This window comes from Canis lupus, chromosome 8 (genome assembly GCF_003254725.2).
Source record: "Canis lupus dingo isolate Sandy chromosome 8, ASM325472v2, whole genome shotgun sequence".
NCBI classification, from domain to species: domain Eukaryota; kingdom Metazoa; phylum Chordata; class Mammalia; order Carnivora; family Canidae; genus Canis; species Canis lupus.
In genome coordinates this window covers 453,311-474,962 of record NC_064250.1, presented here as the reverse complement: position 1 = coordinate 474,962, position 21,652 = coordinate 453,311, and the positions used below count along the sequence as shown (strand labels likewise).

General features: G+C 43.4%; 1 protein-coding gene across 1 annotated transcript in view; it reads right to left on the bottom strand.

Annotated features, from left to right (window-relative positions):
• Positions 1–21,652, bottom strand: part of GCSAML (germinal center associated signaling and motility like) — a 120,460-nt gene that overhangs the window by 81,982 nt on the left and 16,826 nt on the right. The gene's annotated exons all lie outside the window — the stretch shown is intronic.

The following is a 21,652-nucleotide window of genomic DNA, read 5'->3' as shown; positions in this document are numbered from 1 at the left end:
GAAATCTGGGTCTTAATATACACAGATAGAGCATTGGTGTTGATAACGGCCCAGCTTTATCAACGATTGCCTCCTTAAAACAGCTTCATTGCTAATGGAAGTGAAGAGTCTACAGGTCTGTAGAAAATGAGAACCAATGATTCACACATGTATATATTTATTGTAAACATAAAATAAGATTATAAAAAATTTGTAAAACCAAAAAGTTACCTGCATTCTATCCACATATTGATGGTTTTCCATATTTTCTTCTACCCAGTTCCCTTGTTTGCTCATTCACAAGCAAGGATTAGTACAGTACAGGTATAACTTTCTATTTCCTTTACCAATGGTAATGACAGCCATCACAGCTGACATACGTAGTTGATGACAGCTGACATACCTGAAGTCATAGCTGCTTAGTACTGCCAGGTACATTTCTAAACAACTTATCTGGCTTCGCTCATCTAATTTTCACACTAAAGTGATTAATTAGGCATCATCATTGTCCTTGTTTTATTTTTATTTTTTTAAGATTTTATTTATTCATGAGAGACACAGAGAGAGACAGAGACCAGGCAGAAGGAGAGGCAGGCTCCCTGCGGGGAACCCGATGTGGAACTCGATTCCCGGGATCATGATCTGAGCCAAAAGCAGATACTCAACAGCTGAGCTACCCAGGTGCCCCTGTCCCCGTTTTATAAATGAGGAAACTGAGGCCCAAATTAACAGAACGTAGATTCAGGAAGCTCATATTTTAATCCAGGCAGTTTCAGAGTGCCCTGCTTCTTCTTGAGTCCTTTATTCATTAAATGACATAAAAATGTTCACACTAGCACAGTCTCATGATGTTTTTGGAAATAATGCATGACAGTCTAATCAGTAGGTATTCCTTAGTTTCCACGTATTTCTATTTGTAGACATTTAGGCTATCTTTATGTTTTGCTATGTTATGGGATATATGAAGGTTTCTTTTTTATTGAATTATTTTCTTAAAATACTCCATGGGATATTTATTATTGTGAAAAATATCACAAGAATTGCATTTTTTTTCACAAACATTGGCCACATACTGGCAGTTGGGGAGGGAAATAGATTGTGGATATAATTCCATTTACTTCACAAATATGCCTTAAAAAGTGAAATCCACATGCATACCAAAATTACATCATATCTATTTGTTTTCATTGATTCTCTATTTCATATTGTACCACTCTATGCTTCTCTATAAAGCACTTCAGGTGCCAGGATCAAGAGTGGTACTCAGGTAACATGTCTGCCTCTGACGTGAAAAAAGAGTGCCACTCCTCTTTATTTATTAAGGTAATGGAAACCAAAGCTGTCTTCCAGATAACCTGCCATCCCACCTCAGCTATGAGGAAGAATGGAAATGAGTCTGGATTTGAGCCAGAGGACCTGGGTTTATAATCAAACTGGTCAGGCAATTACTGGAAAATTGTGTTAATCAGGGTCCCCTTGAGAAACAGATATAAAATTGGGTCATTTGAATGATATTTAATAAAGAGAAAATCATCTGTAGTGTGGGCAGACTGCAGAGAAATTTCCAGGGGTAGTATCTTAACTGGGGCTAGTCCCGGTGGAGACCATGATTACTTGTGGACAAAGGCAAGAGGACAGCAGCAGTTACAGGAACCCGAAGACAGAAGGGCTGTTTGGTGTCAGATGTTCAGGAGGAGCTATTATTTTTAGGGAAGAGAAACATACAGATGTGGCACTCCCAATAAGAAAGAGCAGGGGTCACTGTGTTGACCTAACTCTACTCCCTCTTTTCTACCTCCTATTATGGCCCCCCACTAGCTGAATATAACCACAAGCTAAAGGCTACAGTCCCACTGGTGTTATCTCTGCAGGTGGAACACAGAGCAAGTTGGACAAAGTAGAGGGTGAAGCTCCTGGGGCAGAGTCCATCTTCATTGCTCTTCCTCTCTCTACTGGTCTCTAATTTAGGTGAAAGTTCACATCTCCAACTTCAGGGACATATAAACAGCTACTATATCACAAGAAGTGATCAATTCAGGAATAAATTCTTGGAGACCTAAAATATTAGCCACCACCATTGTTTTTCACATAACTTAGTAGGATAGAAGGGAGGGCAATAATTTAACTTAAAACATAGCTGCTAACAATCCCCATTACTCATGAGAAGTATAAGATAAGAGCTTTTAGTCACAGCTTTTTCTTTCACCATCCAAACCATGTTCCCCTAACTTCTTTTCAGCATCTTAACTAGAAAGGGATTCTTTACCTGGTGAGGTGAACCATAACTTCATCCTTTTTAATTCCTGTGGGATTTTAGTATTTGATATCTTAGCTTTGTTGGAATGTTGTATTTTTCCTTGTGCAGGACTATTGGGCACCAGAAGTTTCTTCCCCAATTATTTCTCCTTGCAACATTCTAAAACAGCAATGCAAGTTTGATAGATGATAGATGATAGATGACAGATAGATGATAGATAGATAGATAGATGATAGATAGATAGATATAGATAGATAGATGATGATGATAGATAGATAGATAGATAGATAGATAGATAGATAGATAGATGATAGACAAAGACAGACAGCCTGGGTGGCTCAGCGGTTTAGCGCCAGCTTCAGCCCAGGGCATGATCCTGAAGACCCGGATTGAGTCCCATGTCGGCTCCTTGCATGGAGTCTGCTTCTCCCTCTGCCTGTGTCTTGGCCTCTGTCTGTCTCTCATGAATAAATAAATAAAATCTGTTAAAAAGATAGATAGATGGATAGATAGATAGGTAGATAAGAAATAAACATAGGCACAGAGAGAGGGAGGGGAAGGGAGGGAAGAAAGGAAGGATAGAGAAGAGAGATTAATCTTAAGGAATTGGCTCATGTGATTTGGAGTTTGGCAAATCCAAATTCTGCAGGACAGGCCAGCAAGCTGGAAATTCTGGCAGGAGTTAATGTTACATCTTGAATCCAGAGGCAGTCTGACGTCAGAATTTCCTCATCCTCAGGGAAACTCATTCTTTTCTCTTAAGGCCTTCATTGCATGGATGACATCCACCTATACCTTAGAAGATAATATACTTTGTCTATTGATTTAATGTTAATCATATTTTTTTTAATTTATGATAGTCACAGAGAGAGAGAGAGAGGGGCGAGCAGAGACAAAGGCAGAGGGAGAAGCAGGCTCCATGCACCGGGAGCCCGACGTGGGATTCGATCCCGGGTCTCCAGAATCGCGCCCTGGGCCAAAGGCAGGCGCCAAACCGCTGCGCCACCCAAGGATCCCTGTTAATCATATTTTTAAAAAAATATCTCTATAGCAACGTCTAGGCTGGTGTTTGAACAAAAACTGGGTTTAATAGTCTAGCCGAGGGGATACATCAGATTAACCATCATACTCACCAAGCCCAAACTTTAAGTGACATTCTCCAAGCAAAACTTTTCAACTAGACTATGATGTATAACAGTGAGTGAAGACACTCTCATCTCACTCATTGGTTCCTGGATCCAGGTGTCAAGTTATGGGGAAGATGGCCTCACACACTGACTGCAGGCTTTGGGCATTTACTGCTCCTGTAGGAAAGCAGTGATTATCTGTGCAGTATCATTTCTCAGCTTGTCCCATATCTGAACCTTACTGGTCCATTCCATCAATCTCTCCAGCTTGCTGCTTCTGAACACTAAAGTATGAAGTAAGAATCATAAATTCCAATGGTGACCCTAATACCACTCTCCCTTTGTTTTAAAATGTGTTCCCTGGACACAGGTGGTATTGTACGAGATGCCGTGGTGATGGTTAAGGCATTGTGAAAGTCCATTCTGTATGTGGTTAATGCCGGAAAGACAAAACTGCGCCCAGAATATTTTTGTATCTGTATAACAGCAATCATTACTTAATCTATGATAAAAAGAGTCTAATGCAATACACATGGTACAAGTGGAGCCCCTAGAGCCCTGTGAATGTGCTGAATCAGAGGCTAACCTTGGTTTCCCCACTTGCATAGTGGGTCTCCTTGCATACTGCTTGCTGTGAAGATCATGATGAATTTAAGCATGCAGAGCCTGGAAATGAAGATACACTGACCACAGGAACACGAGATGATGGAAATGTGTTTCCACTTCATCCCTCAGTGGACTGATCTGGGCTATATTTGTATTTGGGTGTTTTTATCACACCAAACAATTCCCTGACACAAACTGAGTGTTATAATTTAACCCAGTTTGTCTACTCTACCCAGAGATACCATCAGACCCCCCAGGTTAAGAGCTCAGTCCCAGACTGTCCCCACTTTATTTTTTTTTTTTGTCCCCACTTTAGATGTCAATTGCAAGTCCAGGTGTCTTACACTGTGCTTCTGACCCACCAGCTGTAAATCAGAGGTTCCCATAACTCCCGACTCAGGTTTGATTACTTTACTATAGTGGCTCACAGAACTCAGTTTACTTATTAGATTACTTGTCTATTCAAAAGGATATTAAATGATATAAATAAATAGCCAAGGCCTCCAAGGGGGAGGGGCCCCGCGAGGAGCCGGGCTGAGGCCGGGGCGAGTGTCCCCAGGACAGGAGAGCCCCGTTCCGGAGAAGCAGGAGCTGCACCGACCTTCCCGGGCGGAAAGGGGCTCGCGGGGAGTTGGAGCAGGACCCAGGAGGGCGGGGATGCCCTCGGGCTCCCGGGGACAGTAACAGCAACTGCGCACCCAGGAGAGTGCGCCGAGCTCCCTAAGGGCTGCAGCGCGCACGGCGGGACCCGGAGCAGCTCGGGGGGCTCGGGGGCGGCTCCGCGGAGGGGGCTGCGGGGCGGGAGAAGCTCGGGGGTTCGGGGGCGGCTCCGCGGAGGGGGTGCGGGGCGGGAGCAGTTCGGGGGGCTCGGGGGCGGCTTCGCGGAGGGGGCTGTGGGGCGGGAGCAGCTGGGGGGCTCGGGGGCGGCTCCGCGGAGGGGGCTGCGAGGCGGGAGCAGCTCGGGGGGCTCGGGGGCGGCTCCACCGAGGGGGCTGCGGCGCGGGAGCAGCTCGGAGGGGCTCGGGGGCGGCTCCGCGGAGGGGGCTGCGGGGCGGGAGCGGCTCGGGGGGGCTCGGGGGCGGCTCCGCGGAGGGGGCTGCGAGGCGGGAGCAGCTCAGGGGCTCGGGGGCGGCTCCGCGGAGGGGGCTGCGGGGTGGGAGCGGCTCGGGGGGGGCTCGGGGGGCGGCTCCGCGGAGGGGGCTCCGGGGGGGGGAGCAGCTCGGAGGGGCGCGGGGGCGGCTCCGCGGAGGGGGCTGCGAATCCACCAGCGCAGGCCCCCAGCACAGGGCGCCGGGACACAGCCCAGGATCCGGCATCCCCCCGGGACAGGCAGAGGCCGGGAGGGCCCAGGACAGCAAGGACGCTCCTGGCCAAGCTGAGCAGATCAGCGGCTCCGCCCCGGAGCCTCCAGGCCCTGTAGACAGAGAGCTCCATGGTGACTGCAGGAGCTGACTCCAGGGATCCAGAGCTGGCCCTGCCACTGCGGTTGTTCCTCCTGGGGCCTCACGGGGTAAACAACCCCAGTGAGCCCTGCACCAGGCAGGGGGCAGAGCAGCTCCCCCAAGTGCTAACACCTGAAAATCAGCACAACAGGCCCCTCCCCCAGAAGACCAGCTAGACGGACAAGTTCCAAAGGAAGTCAGGGGACTTAAAGTATACAGAAGCAGAAGATACTCCCCCGTGGTTTTGGGGTTTTTTGTTTGTTTGTTTGTTGTTTGTTTGTTGTTTGTTTGTTTTTTGATTTCTGATTGCTCCCCCACCCCCTTTTTTCCCTTTCTTTCTTTTTCTTCTCTTTCTTCCTTTTTTCTTCCTTTCCTCTTTTTTCTTTTTCTCTTTTTGTACCTTCTTTCTCTCCTCTCTTTTGCTCCTTTTCCCAATACAACTTGTTTTTCGCCACTCTGCACTGAGCAAAATGACTAGAAGGAAAACCTCACCTCAAAAGAAAGAATCAGAAACAGTCCTCTCTCCCACAGAGTTACAAAATCTGGATTACAATTCAATGTCAGAAAGCCAATTCAGAAGCACTATTATACAGCTACTGGTGGCTCTACAAAAAAGCATAAAGGACTCAAGAGACTTCATGACTGCAGAATTTAGATCCAGTCAGGCAGAAATTAAAAATCAATTGAAGGAAATGCAATTCAAACTAGAAGTCCTAATGATGAGGGTTAACAAGGTGGAAGAACGAGTGAGTGACATAGAAGACAAGTTGATGGCAAAGAGGGAAACTGAGGAAAAAAGAGACAGACAATTAAAAGACCATGAAGATAGATTAAGGGAAATAAACGACAGCCTGAGGAAGAAAAACCTATGTTTAATTGGGGTTCCCGAGGGCGCCGAAAGGGCCAGAGGGCCAGAATATGTATTTGAACAAATCATTGCTGAAAACTTTCCTAATCTGGAAAGGGAAACAGGCATTCAGATCCAAGAAATAGAGAGACCCCCCCCTAAAATCAATGAAATCCGTTCAACACCTCGACATTTAATAGTGAAGCTTGCAAATTCCAAAGATAAAGAGAAGATCCTTAAAGCAGCAAGAGACAAGAAATCCCTGACTTTTATGGGGAGGAATATTAGGGTAACAGCAGACCTCTCCACAGAGACCTGGCAGGCCAGAAAGGGCTGGCAAGATATATTCAGGATCCTAAATGAGAAAAACATGCAACCAAGAATACTTTATCCAGCAAGGCTCTCATTCAGGATAGAAGTGGAGATAAAGAGCCTCCAAGACAGGCAGGAACTGAAAGAATATGTGACCTCCAAACCCAGCTCTGCAATAAATTTTAAGGGGGACTCTTAAAATTCCCCCTTAAAGAAGTTCAGTGGAACAATCCACAAAAACAAGGAATGAATAGATATCATGATGACACTAAACTCATATCTGTCAATAGTAACTCTGAACGTGAACGGGCATAATGACCCCATCAAAAGACGCAGGGTTTCAAACTGGATAAAAAAAAACAGGACCCATCTATTTGCTGTCTACAAGAGACTCATTTTAGACAGAAGGACACCTACAGCCTGAAAATAAAAGGTTGGAGAACCATTTACCATTCGAATGGTCCTCAAAAGAAAGCAGGGGTAGCCATCCTTATATCAGATAAACTAAAATTTACCCCGAAGACTGTAGTGAGAGATGAAGAGGGATACTATATCATACTTAAAGGATCTATCTAACAAGAGGACTTAACAATCCTCAATATATATGCCCCGAATGTGGGAGCAGCCAAATATATAAATCAATTATTAACCAAAATGAAGAAATATTTAGATAATAATACACTTATACTTGGTGACTTCAATCTAGCTCTTTCTATACTCGATAGGTCTTCTAAACACAACATCTCCAAAGAAACGAGAGCTTTCAATGATACACTGGACCAGATGGATTTCACAGATATCTACAGAACTTTATATCCAAACTCAACTGAATACACATTCTTCTTAAGTGCACATGGAACTTTCTCCAGAATAGACCACATACTGGGTCACAAATCGGGTCTGAACCGATACCAAAAATTGGGATCATCCCCTGCATATTCTCAGACCATAATGCCTTGAAATTAGAACTAAATCACAATAAGAAGTATGGAAGGACCTCAAACACGTGGAGGTTAAGGACCATCCTGCTAAAAGATGAAAGGATCAACCAGGAAATTAAGGAAGAATTAAAAAGATTCATGGAAACTAATGAGAATGAAGATACAACCATTCAAAATCTTTGGGATGCAGCAAAAGCAGTCCTAAGGGGGAAATACATCGCAATACAAACATCCATTCAAAAACTGGAAAGAACTCAAATACAAAAGCTAACCTTACACATAAAGGAGCTAGAGAAAAAAACAGCAAATAGATCCTACACCCAGGAGAAGGAAAGAGTTAATGAAGATTCGAGCAGAACTCAACGAAATCGAGACCAGAAGAACTGTGGAACAGATCAACAGAACCAGGAGTTGGTTCTTTGAAAGAATTAATAAGATAGATAAACCATTAGCCAGCCTTATTAAAAAGAAGAGAGAGAAGACTCAAATTAATAAATTCATGAATGAGAAAGGAGAGATCACTACCAACACCAAGGAAATAAAACGATTTTAAAAACATATTATGAACAGCTATATGCCAATAAATTAGGCAATCTAGAAGAAATGGACGCATTCCTGAAAAGCCACAAACTACCAAAACTGGAACAGGAAGAAATAAAAAAACCTTAACAGGCCAATAACCAGGGAGGAAATTGAAGCAGTCATCAAAAACCTCCCAAGACACGAAAGTCCAGGGCCAGATGGCTTCCCAGGGGAATTCTATCAAACGTTTAAAGAAGAAACCATACCTATTCTAAAGCTGTTTGGAAAGATAGAAAGAGATGGAGTACTTCCAAATTCGTTCTATGAGGCCAGCATCACCTTAATTCCAAAACCAGACAAAGACCCCACCAAAAAGGAGAATTACAGACCAATATCCCTGATGAACATGGATGCAAAAATTCTCAACAAGATACTGGCCAATAGGATCCAACAATACATTAAGAAAATTATTCACCATGACCAAGTAGGATTTATACCCGGGACACAAGGCTGATTCAACACTCGTAAAACAATCAATGTGATTCATCATATCAGCAAGAGAAAAACCAAGAACCATATGATCCTCTCATTAGATGCAGAGAAAGCATTTGACAAAATACAGCATCCATTTCTGATCAAAACTCTTCAGAGTGTAGGGATAGAGGGAACATTCCTCAACATCGTAAAAGCCATCTACGAAAAGCCCACAGCAAATATCATTCTCAATGGGGAAGCACTGGGAGCCTTTCCCCTAAGATCAGGAACAAGACAGGGATGACCACTCTTACCACTGCTATTCAACATAGTACTGGAAGTCCTAGCCTCAGCAATCAGTCAACAAAATGACATTAAAGGCATTCAAATTGGCAAAGAAGAAGTCAAACTCTCCCTCCCTCTTCACCAATGACATGATACTCTACATAGAAAACCCAAAAGCCTCCACCTGAAGATTGCTAGAACTCATACAGCAATTTGGTAGCATGGCAGGATACAAAATCAATGCCCAGAAATCAGTGGCATTTCTATACACTAATAATGAGACTGAAGAAAGAGAAATTAAGGAGTCAATCCCATTTACAATTGCACCCAAAAGCATAAGATACCTAGGAATAAACCTAACCAAAGATGTAAAGGATCTATACCCTCAAAACTATAGAACACTTCTGAAAGAAATTGAGGAAGACACAAAGAGATGGAAAAATATTCCATGCTCATGGATTGGCAGAATTAATATTGTGAAAATGTCAATGTTACCCAGAGCAATTTACACGTTTAATGCAATCCCTATCAAAATAGCATGGACTTTCTTCAGAGAGTTAGAACAAATTATTTTAAGATTTGTGTGGAATCAGAACAGACCCCGAATAGCCAGGGGAATTTTAAAAAAGAAAACCATATCTGGGGGCATCACAATGCCAGATTTCAGGTTGTACTACAAAGCTGTGGTCATCAAGACAGTGTGGTCCTGGCACAAAAACAGACACATAGATCAATGGAACAGAATAGAGAACCCAGAAGTGGACCCTGAACTTTACGGTCAACTAATATTCAACAAAAGAGGAAAGACTATCCACTGGATAAAAGACAGTCCCTTCAAAAAAAAAAAAAAAAAAGACAGTCCCTTCAATAAATGGTGCTGGGAAAATTGGACATCCACATGCAGAAGAATGGAACTAGACCACTCTCTTTCACCATACACAAAGATAAACTCAAAATGGATGAAAGATCTAAATGTGAGACAAGATTCCATCAAAATCCTAGAGAAGAACACAGGCAACACCCTTTTTGAACTCAGCCACAGTAACTTCTTGCAAGATACATCCATGAAGGCAAAAGAAACAAAAGCAAAAATGCACTATTGGGACTTCATCAAGTTAAGAAGCTTTTGCACAGCAAAGGATACAGTCAACAAAACTCAAAGACAACCTACAGAATGGGAGATGATATTTGCAAATGACATATCAGATAAAGGGCTAGCTTCTAATATCTATACAGAACTTATTAAACCCAAAACCAAAGAAACAAACAGTCCCATTATGAAATGGGCAAAAGACATGAAAGAAATCTCACAGAGGAAGACATAGACATGGCCAACATGCACAGGAGAAAATGGTCCCCATCACTTGCTATCATGCAAATACAAATCAAAACCACAATGAGATACCACCTCACACCAGTGAGAATGGGGCAAATTAACAAGGCAGGAAACAACAAATGGTGGAGAGGATGCGGAGAAAAGGGAACCCTCTTACACTGTTGGTAGGAATGTGAACTGGTGCAGCCACTCTGGAAAACTGTGTGGTGGTTCCTCAAATAGTTAAAAATAGACCTGCCCTACAACCCGGCAATTGCACTGTTGGGGATTTACCCCAAAGATACAGATGCAATGAAACGCCAGGACACCTGCACCCCGATTTTATAGCAGCAATGGCCACAATAGCCAAACTGTGGAAGGAGCCTCGGTGTCCATCGAAAGATGAGTGGATAAAGAAGATGTGGTTTATGTATACAATGGAATATTACTCAGCTATTAGAAATGACAAATACCCATCATTTGCTTCAACGTGGATGGAACTGAAGGGTATTAGGCTGAGTGAAGTAAGTCAGTCGGAGAAGGACAAACGTTATATGTTCTCATTCATTTGGGGAATATAAATAATAGTGAAAGGGATTATAAGGGAAGGGAGAAGAAATGGTTGGGAAATATCAGAAAGGGAGAAAGAACATAAAGACTGCTAACTCTGGGAAACGAACTAGGGATGGTAGAAGGGGAGGAGGGCGGGGGGTGGGAGTGAATGGGTGACGGGCACTGGGGTTATTCTGTATGTTGGTAAATTGCACACCAATAAAAAAAATAAAAAAAATAGCCAGATGAAGAGATATAGATACATAGGGTGAGGTACAGAAGGGTCCCAAGCACAGGAGTTCTGCACCCATGGAGTTTGGAGTGCATCATCCTCACAGCATATGGATGAGTTTTTGTTCACCAACCCAGAAGCTCCCAAACCCCTTTCTTTTGAGCTCTTATGGAGGCTTCTTTATCTAGGCATTACTGATGAAATCATTTTCCATTAGTGATTAACTCAAAACCCAGCCAATCTCTCCACCCCAGATGTCAGGGCAGGATTGGAAACTGAAAGTTCTAATTTTCTAATCATGTGAGTGAGTCTCCTGGCAATGACCCTGGTCTGGTGTTTATCAAGAGATTTTCCAAACGTCATTTCATTATCATAAGCTCAAGTGTGGTTGAAAGGGATACTTTTTTAATGTAGAAATAACAAATGGCAGCCATTCAAACTTTACCACTGTAAATATCTCAGGAAGCAAGAGGAAAAAATAATATTATAATGAATGATTATTGCTCTAATCACCGACAAAATTAGAAGGATTTGAGGAGTTAAATGCCAGAAATTATGGGCTATTGACTAAGACCAATATATATGTTTCTTATTATATCATAATATCACTTCACTCAGCTATCTGGCCCCCATGGGATGGAGCACCAGTCACTCTTAGTTATGGCCAAATCCATCTTTGTCCTTGCCCTATATCCCTGCTCTGGGGGATCCTAGACTATCTACACTGGGCACAGCTTCTGCCTTGAAGATACCCAGACTAAGGTGATTTCCTCAATCTTAGTACACCAATTTGTCTTTCAGCTTGGGCAGAACATTGTGTAAAATGTCAGGAGGCAGATGGTATCAAAAATTTGAAGGTTAAAAATTATAAACACCCTCAGCATAGCAAGCTCCTCATTCCAAGAGAAGAATGCAAGACTTGAGAAACCAAACCAGAGTAAAGCAGGCTTGGACTTCCTGGCAATTTGGGTCACTAACAAGATCATGGATGTATTTTTCATATCAATATATGCGGTGCACATGTATCATGAAAACCCAATCACCAAGGGCATTTCCCATTGTTCATAATTAAAAATGAAGCTACATTCTATTTACATGTGTCATAACCCTTGCAAACTCAACTAGTAGTTCTAGATGATGGGTCTTAGAATACTGAAGCAAATAACATTCATATGTTTATATGCCTGACAAAGTTCAACATCCATTCTTGATAAAAACTCAAAGTGGATTTAGAGGGAAAACACTTCAACATAATAAAGGCCATATAGGAACAAGTCAAAGGGAAGGGGTCAAGATGGCAGAAGAGTATCTGTCCCCACCAACTTACCTAGATAACTTTCAAATCATCCTGAAAACCTACAAATTCGGTCTGAGATTTAAAGAGACAACAACTGGAGTGCTACAGTGAGAAGAGTTGGCACTTCTATTAAGGAAGGAAGACGGAAAAAAAATAATAAAGAAATAAAAAAGCATCCAAGGGGGAGGGGCCCCCATGAGGAGCCGGGCTAAGGCCACGCAGTGAGTGCCCCCAGGACAAGAGAGCCCAGGCCGGAAGAAGGAGGAGCTTTACCAATCTTTCCGGACAGAAAGGCCCTTGCACAGAGCTCAGGCAGGATCTCGGGAGGGGCAGGGATGCCCTCAGGTTCCCAGGGGCACTAAAAGAGGAACTGCGCCCCGGGGGAGAGCGCACCACACACCGTGGGCCGCTACCAAAAGGGCTGCAGTGCACACCCCACAGGGCCTCGGGAGCAGCTCCCCAGCTGCTTGGGCAGCGGCTCCTCGCGGAGAGGGCTGCGGGGCTGCGGGAGCGCAATTCAAGTGGCACAGGCTCAGGAGTCCAGGGCATTGGGGGACACAGCACAAGATCTGGCGCTCCCCGCAGGAGAGGCAGAGACCGGGAGGGCCTAGGACAGCAAGGACGCTCCTGCCGCAGGGCAGCCCCTAGCTGTGCAGATTGGCGCCCTCCCCGGAGCATCCAGGCCCCTGCAGACTGAGAGCTGCGGTAGTTACGGTAGTTACGGGGAGCTGATTCTAGGGCTGTACAGCTGGCCACCGCAACTACTGTTGTTCCTCCTGCTGTCACCTGTACCTGGGACTGAGCAGGAGCCTCACAGGATACACAGCTTGCACTCAGCGGTGCACCTGCCAGGAAGCTGGGCAGCCCCCCAAGGTGCACACACCTGAGAATCAGCAGAGAAGGCCTACCCCTCAGAAGACCAACTAGAAGGACAGGGAAAAGCAAGTTATTGACCAAGCACCACTGGAAAGTTCCAGGGGAAGTCGAGGGATTTACAGTATATAGAATCAGAGGATATTCCCTCTTGGTTTTTGTTTTCTGTTTGCTTCCCTACGCTTTTTTTTTTCTTTTTTTATTTTCTTTTCCTTTTTTGTTTCTCTTTTTCTCCTTTTTCCAGTACAACTTGTTTTTTGCAACTCTGCACTGAGCAAAATGACTAGAAGGAAAAACTCACCTCAAAAGAAAGAATAAGAAACTGTCGCCTCACCCACAGAGTTACAAAATTTGGATTACAATTCAATGTCAGAAAGCCAATTCAGAAGCACTATTATAAAGCTACAGGTGGCTCTAGAAAAAAAGCATAAAGGATTCAAGAGACTTCCAACACTGCAAAATTTAGATCTAATCAGGCCGAAATTAAAAATCAATTAAACGAGAGGTAATCCAAACCGGAGGTCCAAACGATAAGGGTTAACAAGGTAGAAAAACCAGGGAGTGACATAGAAGACAAGTTGATGTCAAGGAGGGAAACTGAGGAAAAAAGAGAAAAAGAATTAAAGATCATGAGGATAGGTTAAGGAAATAAATGAAGCCCCAGGAAGAAAAATCCACGCTTAATTGGGGTCCTGAGGGTGCCAGAAGCGACAGAGGTCCAAAATATGTATTTGAACAAATCATAGCTGAGAATTTCCCTAACTTCACAAGATAGGCAGAAACTGAAAGAATATGTGACCACCAAGCCGGCTCTGCAAGAAATACTAAGAGGGACTCTGTAATGGAAAGAGGAAGTCCAAGGGAAAAATCCACAAAAAGAGGGACTGAATAGATATCATGATGACACTAAATTCATATCTTTCAATAGTAACTATGAACGTGAATGGGCTTAATGACACCATCAAAAGGCGCAGGGTTTCAGACTGGATAAAAAAGCAAGACCCATCTATTTTCTGTCTACAAGAGACTCATTTTAGATATAAGGACACCTACAGCCTGAAAATGAAAGGTGGGAAGACCATTTACAATTCAAATAGTCCTCAAAAGAAAGCAGGGGTAGCCATCCTTATATCAGATAAACTAAAATTTATCCCGAAGACTGTAGTGAGAGATGAAGAGGGACACTATATCATACTTAAAGGATATATCTAAGAAGAGGACTTAACAATCATCAATATATATGCCCCAAATGTGGGAGCTGCCAAGTATATCAATCAATCAATAACCAAAGACACACTTAGATAATAATACACTTATACTTGGTGACTTCAATGTAGTGCTTTCTCCAATCTAAAGGTCTTCTAAGCACAACATCTCCAAAGAAACAAGAGCTTTAAATGATACACTGGACCAGATGGATTTCACAGATATTGACAGAACTTTACATCCAAACGCAACTGAATACCGATTCTTCTCAAGTGCACAGGGAACTTTCTCCAGAATAGACCACATACTGGGTCACAAATAAGGTTGGAACTGATACCAAAAGACTGGGATTGTCCCTTGCATATTTTCAGACCATAATGCTTTGAAATTAGAACTAAATCACAAAACTCTTGAGAGTGTAGGGATAGAGGGAACATTCCTCAGCATCTTAAAAACCAGATCTACGAAAAACCCACAGCAAATATCATTCTCAATGGGGAAACACTGGAAGCATTTCCTCTAAGATCAGGAAGAAGACAGGGATGTCCACTCTCACCACTACTATTAAACATAGTACTGGAAGTCTTAGCCGAAGCAATCAGACAACAAAAAGATATAAAAGGCATTCAAATTGGCAAAGAAGTCAAACTCTCCCTCGTTGCCGATGACACCATACTCTACACAGAAAACCCAAAATCCTCCACCCCAAGATTACTAGAACTCATACGGCAATGTGGCAGTGTGGCAGGATACAAATTCAATAGAAGTCAGTAGCATTTCTATACACTAACAAAGAGACTGAAGAAAGAGAAATTAAGGGGTCAATCCCATTTACAATTGTACCCAAAATCGTAAGATACCTAGGAAAAAACCTAACCAAAGAGGTATAAGATCCATACCCTAACAATGACAGGACACTTCTGATAGAAATTGAGGAATACTCAAAAAGATGGAAAAATATTCTATGCTCATGGATTGGAAGAATTAATATTGTGAAAATGTCAATGTTACCCAGGGTAATTTACACATCTAATGCAATCCCTATCAAAATACCATGGACTTTCTTCGCAGAGTAGGAAGAAATCATCTTAAGATATGTGTGGAATTAGAAAAGACCCTGAATAGCCAGGGGAATATTAAAAAAGAAAAGGATAGTTGGGGGCATCACAATGCCAAATTTCAGGTCATACTACAAAGCCCTGGTCATCAAGGCAGTGTGGTACTGGCACAAAAAACAAACACATAGATCAATGGAACAGAATAGAGAACCCAGAAGTGGACCCTCAACTTTACGGTCAACTAATATTCAACAAAGGAGGAAAGACTATCCACTGGATAAAAGACAGTCCCTTCAATCAATGGTGCTGGGAAAAATGGACATCCACATGCAGAAGAATGGAACTAGACCACTCTCTTACACCATACACAAAGATAAACTCAAAATGGATGAAAGATCTAAATGTGAGACAAGATTCCATCAAAATCCTAGAAGAGAACACAGACAACACCCATTTTGAACTTGGCCACAGTAACTTCTTGCAAGTACATCCATGAAGGAAAGAGAAACAAAAGCAAAAATGATCTATTGGGACTTCATCAAGATAAGAAGCTTTTGCACAACCAAAGAAATAGTCAACAAGGGGATCCCTGGGTGGCTCAGCGGTTTAGCGCCTGCCTTTGGCACGGGGAGCAATCTGGGTGCCCGGGATCGAGTCCCACGTCAGTCTCCAGGCATGGGCCTGCTTCTCCCTCCTCCTGTGTCTCTGCCTCTCTCTCTCTCTCTATGTCTATCATAAATAAATAAATCTTAAAAAAAAGAAAGGGTCCACAAAACTAAAAGACAACCTACAGAATTGGAGAAGATATATGCAAATGACATATCAGATAAAGGACTAGTATCCAAGATTTATAAAGAACTTATTAAACTCAGCAGCAAGGAAACAAACAATCCAATCATGAAATGGGCAAAAGACATGAACAGAAATCTCACAGAGGAAGACATAGACATGGCCAACATGCACATGAGAAAATGGTCCCCATCACTGGCCATCAGCGAAATACAAATCAAAACGACAATGAAATACCACCTCACACCAGTGAGAATGGGGAAAAGTAACAAGGCAGGAAACCACAAATGTTGGAGAGGATGCGGAGAAAAGGGAACCCTCCTGCACTGTTGGTGGGAATGTGAACTGGTGCAGCCACTCTGGAAAACTGTGTGGAGGTTCCTCAAAGAGTGAAAAGTATATCTGCCCTAGACCCAGCAATTGCACTGCTGGGGATTTACCCCAAAGATACAGATGCAATGAAATGGCGGGACATCTGCACCCCAATGTTTATTTTTAATTTTTTTATTTTTTTATTTATTTTATTTTTTTATTATTTTTTATTTTTTAATTTTTTAATTTTTTTAATTTTTTTATTTTTTATTTATTTTATTTTATTATTTTATTTTTTTACACCCCAATGTTTATAGCAGCAATGTCCACAATAGCCAAACTGTGGAAGGAGCTTTGGTGTCCATGGAAAGATGAATGAATAAAGAAGGTGTGGTTTATGTATACAATGGAATATTCCTCAGCCATTAGAAACGACAAGTACCCACCATTTGCTTCAACGTGGATGGAACTGGTGGGTATTATGCTGAGTGAAATAAGTCAGTCAGAGAAGAATAAACATTATATGGTCTCATTCATTTGGGGAATATAAAAAATAGTGAAAGGGAATAAAGGGAGGAGGCGGGGCAATATGGCCGAAGAGTAGGTTCCCCAAGTCACCTGTCCCCACCAAATTACCTAGATAACTTTCAAATCATCCTGAAAACCTACAAATTCGGCCTGAGATTTAAAGAGAGAAGAGCTGGAATACTACAGTGAGAAGAGTTCATGCTTCTATCAGGGTAGGAAGATGGGGGGGGGGAGAAATAAAGAAACAAAAGGCATCCAAGGGGGAGGGGCCCACAAGACAGCAAAGCCCCGCCCGGGAGAAGCAGGAGCTTCACCAATCTTCCCAAATGGAAAGGCACTCACAGGGATTTAGAGCAGGATCCCAGGAGGGGCAGGGATGCCCGCAGGCTCCCAGGTACACAAACAGAGGAACTGCACCCCGGTGAGAGCCGCGAAACCCCGTGGTCGAGCTCCATAAAGGGCTGCAGCGCACCTGGCTTGACCTGGGAGCATCTCGGAGGCAGCTCAGAGCAGAGGGTCCACGCAGAGGGAACTGTTGGCCGGGAGCGGGATTCCAACAGTGCAGGCCCAGGAGCCCAAGGTGCCAGGGGACACTGCCCAAGATCCGGCGCTCCCCCTGGACAGGTAGAAACCAGGAGGGCACAGCACAGCAAGGACACTCCTGCCACCCGGCGGCCGGAGCTGTGCAGATCAGTGGCCCCCGCCCCCCCGGAGCATCCAGGCCCCTGCAGACGGAGAGCTCAGGTAGTTACTGCAGGAGCTGACTCCAGAGCTGGAGAGGTGGCCGCTGCTGCTGTTGTTGTTCCTCCTGGGGCCTCACAGGATAAACAACCCCCACAGAGCTTCACATTGGCCTCACAGGTTAAACAGGTTAAACAACTTTCACTGAGCCCTGCACCAGGTAGGGGGCTGAGCAGGCCCCCCCCCCCCCCCGCCCCAAGTGCTGACACCTGAGAATAAGCACAGCAGGCCCCTCCCCCATAACAAGCTTGACCAACAGCAGAAAAACAAACTATTGACCAAGCGGCCCTGGAAAGTTCCAGGGGAAGTAAGGGATTTACAGTATACAGAATCAGAGGATACTCCCCCTTGTTTTTTGTTTTCTGTTTGCTTCCCCACCCCATCCCCCTTTTTTTCCTTTTCTTCTCTGCTTTTTTCCTTCCTCCTTTTTTTCTTTTTCTTTTCTCCTTTCTTTTCTCTCTTATTCTCCTTTTCCCAATATAACTTGTTTTTGGCCACTCTGCACTGAGCAAAATGACTAGAAGGAAAACCTCACCTCAAAAGAAAGAATCAGAAACAGTCCTCTCACCCACAGAGTTACAAAATTCCACTTGGTCATGGTGAATTATCTTCTTAATGTATTGTTGGATCCTACTGACTAGTACCTGGTTGAGAATTTTAGCTTCTGTGTTCATCAGGGATATTGGTCTGTAATTCTCCTTTTTGGTGGGGTCTTTGTCTGGTTTTGGAATTAAGGTGATGCTGGCTTCATAGAACGAGTTTGGGAAGTACTCCATCTCTTTCTATCTTTCCGAACAGCTTTAGTAGAATAGGTATTGTTTCTTCTTTAAACGTTTGATAGAATTACTCTGGGAAGCCATCTGGCCCTGGACTCTTGTGTCTTGGGAGGTTTTGGATGACTGCTTCCATTTCCACCCTGGTTATTGGCCTGTTCAGGTTTTCCATTTTTTCCTGTTCCCATTTTGGTAGTTTATGGTTTTCCAGAAATGTGTCCATTTCTTCAAGATTGCCTAATTTATTCGCGTATAGCTGCTCTTTTAAATCTTTAAAATTATTTGTATTTCCTTGGTATTGATGATGATCTCTCCATTCTCATTCATGATTTTATTAATTTGAGCCTTTTCTCTCTTCTTTTTAATAAGGCTGGCTAATGGTTTATCTGTCTTATTAATCTTTCAAAGAACCAACTCCTGGTTTTGTTGATCTGTTCCACAGTTCTTCTGGTCTCTATTTCATGGAGTTCTCCTGGAATCGAACTCCGTGGGAGAGAGGACTGTTTCTGATTCCTTCTTTTGTGGTGAGTTTTTCCTTCTAGTTATCTTACTCAGTGCATGCGGCCAAAAACAAGTTATACTGTGCACCCAGGCGGAGGCCTGCAGAGCCGGCTGCCAGGCGCCTGTAGCGCCGGAACCCCCGGGCATGGAGTGCAGCCACGCAACGTCCTGCATCGGCTGTTCCTGGCGTCAATATTAATATATCTAAGAAATACCTTCAGAGCAACATCGGTACAGGTTTTTGACCTATTACCTGAGTATTATGGCCTAGTCTGATTAACACATAGAGTTCACCATAACAGACATGAATTAGTTCCTAGAAGTAATTGAAATTAATTTCATTAATTTTTACAACTTAGACTGTCATTCTCACCTTTTACTATAAGTCTGAGAAAAAATATTGCAAAGTAAACTATATCTTGCCATTAAATCTTAAATTGTTCCTATTTCAGAATTGTCAGAAGGTGAAAATACATGAGTTAATGCAGTACAGATCCATTTTCATCATAATTAGCATCATATCACCATCATCACCATCATCATCATCATCATCATCACCACCTACCCTGGCAAACTCTCCTACTATGCAGCTCTGGCTCCATGCCTTTCCACCCTCTGGCCATTCACATGCTACCATACCACTATCTCCTTTTTAAAAAAAGTTTTTTTTAATTTTTATTTATTTATGATAGTCACACAGAGAGAGAGAGGCAGAGACACAGGCAGAGGGAGAAGCAGGCTCCATGCACTGGGAGCCCGACGTGGGATGCAATCCCAGGTCTCCAGGATCACGCCCTGGGCCAAAGGCAGGCGCCAAACCGCCGCACCACCCAGGGATCCCCCCACTATCTCCTTCTATGACCCGTTCTTTAATTAGTAAGAAAGGTATCCCTAAAAAGAGAGACTCTTGCTTACTCTCTCTCAAATAAAAAAATAAAACTTTAAAAAAATATCTAAGTCTTATTCATTTAAAACTTTAAAAAAAGGAAAAAGAAGAATGAGAGAGAGATGAACCAGGAAACAGACTATTATCTACAAAGAACACACTGATGGTGGGGGGGAGAACAGGTGACGGGGAAGAAGGAAGGCACTTGTGATGAGCACCAGGTGTTGTATGTAAACAATGAATCACTAAATTCTACACCTGGAATGAATATTACACGCATGTACCTAAGTGAAATTTAAATAAAAACTATTTTTAAAAAGGAGGAAAAAAGAGTATTGGTGGGGGGAGGGAGGAATTGTATCCCTATTTCCTCCCCGTGCAAATGTACTGCCTGCTTGCGAGCTTGTTCCAATAAAGACTATCTGGGGCAGGGACTTACAAACTGTCAATGGTTCACTGAGAAAAACATTTGATAAACACAGATGACCCGCCCCATCCTCTATGGAACCTCCTCTTCCCTTTCATGCAAACATAACTCCCTTTTATAATTTTTTAGAGATTTTATTTACTTATTAATGAGAAACACAGGCAGTGAAGCAAGCTCCTGCAGGGAGCCCGATGCGGGACTGGATCCTGGGACCTGATTAATTGTTTTGTTGATGGGACGATCAAGAAGTGTCCTGTGACCTTGTTTGGAGGTTCTAGCAGGGGAGCGCAGCTACTCGTATACCCTTGACAGAAGAATGGTCCTCCTCTATCGGGGATGGTAGTCCTCTTCGAACGAGCGGGCAGCTTTGGGAGGGACACACATGGAGCGGTGAGGGAGGAAGGAGACACCCGCCTAGCCAGCCAGATCAGCCAAATCAACCCTGGCAATCAATGAGGTGACAGATGTTGCAGCTAGATCGCCCTCACATCCTGTTTATAGCAGCAATGTCCACAATAGCCAAACTGTGGAAGGAGCCTTGGTGTCCATCGAAAGATGAATGAATAAAGAAGATGTGGTTTATGTATACAATGGAATATTCCTCAGCCATTGGAAACGACAAATACCCACCATTTGCTTCAACGTGGATGGAACTGGAGGGTTTTATGCTGAGTGAAGTAAGTCAGTCGGAGAAGGACAAACATTATATGTTCTCATTCATTTGGGGAATATAAATAATAGTGAAAGGGATCATAGGGGAAAGGAGAAAAAATGAGTGGGAAATATCAGAAAGGGAGACAGAACATGAAGACTCCTAACTCTGAGAAACGAACTAGGGGTGATGGAAGGGGAGGTGGACGGGGGGTCGGGGTGACTGGGTGATGGACACTGAGGTGGGCATTTGACGGGATGAGCACTGGGTGTTATTCTATATGTTTGCAAATTGAACACCAATAAAAATAAATTTATTATTAAAAAAATAAAAAATAAAATAAAAATAAGTGTCCTGTGACCTGCACTTCTAAAGAAGTGCTGTTCTTAACGAGGCTGCCATCACTTATTGCACAGAGGCAGGAGTGCACAGAGGTGACAGCAGAGTCTCCAGGAGGGTCAAGGACTTTTGCTACAAAAGGACACCGAGAATGCAACACCTGTACCTCAAAATACCGGTCACAGCCTCACAGTTTTTCTGCCACAGTGTCTCCTTCTCGAGATCTGACTTAATAGTGCCAGCATAGTATTCTGGGATGGACAGGGAGTCTGTTCAATGGCAAGCACGGATGCCAGGCCTGTAGTCGGGGAGCCCTGGACCTGCCACAATCACAGTCCAGCGTCCTGCTGACCCTGCACACGGCCTCTGCATCAGACAC